Raw genomic sequence first — 2,946 nt, forward strand, 5'->3', positions numbered from 1 at the left:
GAGACAGACAGACAGACAGACAGACAGACAGACAGACAGACAGACAGACAGACAGACAGACAGACAGACAGACAGACAGACAGACAGACAGACAGACAGACAGACAGACAGACAGACAGACAGACAGACAGACAGACAGACAGACAGACCATACAAATACACTGCTCGGGTTTCAGTTGGACATTTTAAAGATCTTGATTATGAAAGGCAAACTTGGTATGGATGTCCTCAATGTGTTTTGAGGGTTAGTATGGATGTCCTCAATGTGTTTTGAGGGTTAGTATTGATGTCCTCAATGTGTTTTGAGGGTTAGTATGGATGTCCTCAATGTGTTTTGAGGGTTAGTATTGATGTCCTCAATGTGTTTTGAGGGTTAGTATGGATGTCCTCAATGTGTTTTGAGGCTTGGTATGGATGCCAGGTGGATCAGTCCTCTCTATAGCCCTCGCTCGGTCAACCACTCAGGCCATAAAGTGCTCTACACTACACTACATCCTAGATTACAGTCAGGCTCTGTGTAGAAAACAAAAGTCTTTTTTCGATATGTATTGGTGACCTCTCTAATTATTGCATTTTTTTCCTTCTCATTTGAGCAGTTCCGGATCCAACAAAAACAGATTATAATATGTTGTCGTCTTTTTCCACTGATACATTTTGTCTCGATTCCCATTTATTTATTAATTTATGTATTTATTTTTTGTTCCCCTCAGTGTGTCATTTAAGAATAGAGGGATCCCACACAACACAGCATTTGATTTGATCACCAGAAACGCATGGTGATAACAGTTAAGACTCAGTTGGTAGAGCATGGTGTTTGCAACGCCAGGGTTGTGGGTTCGATTCCCACGGGGGAACCAGTGCGGAGAGAAAAAAAATTGGAAATGTATGCATTCACTACTGTAAGTGGCTCTGGATAAGAGCGTCTGCTAAATGACTAAAATGTAAAAATGTAAATAGAAATATGTTCTACACCTTTAGGACCCCTCGCTGTGACAACAGGAAGTCTAACAAGAGATCAACACTGAACTGTTGCAGAATGATATGACAGTTCTCCTCCCAATGCCCCTTCACTGGTGTTTTGATCGTTGATTAAATTATAGAATATAGAAACCCTGGTTAGATCTAGTTGCTTTTGAGGCAGTGTTCATTTTGTTCCGTCTAGCGGACTAGAAACAGTTCAATTTGTTCCGTCTAGCGGACTAGAAACAGTTCATTTTGTTCCGTCTAGCAGACTAGAAACAGTTCAATTTGTTCCGTCTAGCGGACTAGAAACAGTTCATTTTGTTCCGTCTAGCAGACTAGAAACAGTTCAATTTGTTCCGTCTAGCGGACTAGAAACAGTTCATTTTGTTCCGTCTAGCAGACTAGAAACAGTTCAATTTGTTCCGTCTAGCGGACTAGAAACAGTTCGTTTTGTTCCGTCTAGCAGACTAGAAACAGTTCGTTTTGTTCCATCTAGCAGACTAGAAACAGTTAGTTTTGTTCCGTCTAGCGGACTAGAAACAGTTCGTTTTGTTCCATCTAGCAGACTAGAAACAGTTCAATTTGTTCCATCTAGCGGACTAGAAACAGTTCAATTTGTTCCGTCTAGCGGACTAGAAACAGTTCATTTTGTTCCGTCTAGCAGACTAGAAACAGCTCGATTTGTTCCGTCTAGCAGACTAGAAACAGTTCATTTTGTTCCGTCTAGCAGACTAGAAACAGTTAGTTTTGTTCCGTCTAGCGGACTAGAAACAGTTCGTTTTGTTCCATCTAGCGGACTAGAAACAGTTCAATTTGTTCCGTCTAGCAGACTAGAAACAGTTCAATTTGTTCCGTCTAGCGGACTAGAAACAGTTCGTTTTGTTCCGTCTAGCGGACTAGAAACAGTTAGTTTTGTTCCGTCTAGCGGACTAGAAACAGTTCATTTTGTTCCGTCTAGCAGACTAGAAACAGTTAGTTTTGTTCCGTCTAGCGGACTATAAACAGAACAATATAAAACAGATGAAAATCAGCAGGCTCTTCAAATGTCAAGTCATCATAACAAACATCATCACACAACTAGAGTTAAAAAAAAAACCAACATATAGTGTGAAAGCGACAAACTATTTGTAAAAAATATATATAAAAAACCAGGCAGGGATAAAAAGCATGCCAGACATATTTGATTCGTACACAGGACTTCCCAGTACTAAATATAACAGTGGTTTTTTTGGCATATTTTCTATAGTGGTGAGAGAGAAAAAAAATGGATTAAAATGGTTGGATCACAGAATTACAGAACGGTTCAAAATGGCCGCTTTTGAGTGCAGCTGGGGGGGGGGGGGAGGGGGAGCAGGGACATGTTGGGTTGTTGTTGTTGTTGTTGTGAATCCAGTAACAGTAACATGGAGAAGGACATAAACAACAAGAGATCCCTTTCATCAATACTCAGACAATACTCAAACTACGTAATCAACAGCATGAAAATACTCAACTCTCCTCTAGAAAGACTAAATTCTGTAGTCATCTTGAAATACTTTTTTTTTTCTTTAAAACTATACTAATACTGAGAAGAAGAAAAAAAAAATGTGATTCACTTGTTTTTTTTTTGTTGTTGTTTTTGAAGGCTTGTATGCTTTTTTCCGTACATACACTATGAAAACTTCTCCTCCCTTAAATCACCTGATAATTATGGCAAATATTGTTCACAGAGACCTACTCTGATTTATAGCAGTACAGTTCTTTGTTCCCACTTCTTCATATCCTTCATTTGTAACTAACTACACTAGCGTTGTCTCTCTCTCGCTCTCTCTCTCTATATATATATAACAATTATTATACCAGTTTAAAAAAAAAAACGTTAAAAAAATCTCAAATATTTTTCGGCCACACAGAAAATACCTATTTAATTTGCAGCACTGTGATCTAGCTTCTTACAGTCATAAATACATGAAGGCCAAGAAACATTAATAATAATAATAATAA

The sequence above is a fragment of the Salmo salar genome, unplaced genomic scaffold (genome assembly GCF_905237065.1).
Source record: "Salmo salar unplaced genomic scaffold, Ssal_v3.1, whole genome shotgun sequence".
Lineage (NCBI taxonomy): Eukaryota > Metazoa > Chordata > Actinopteri > Salmoniformes > Salmonidae > Salmo > Salmo salar.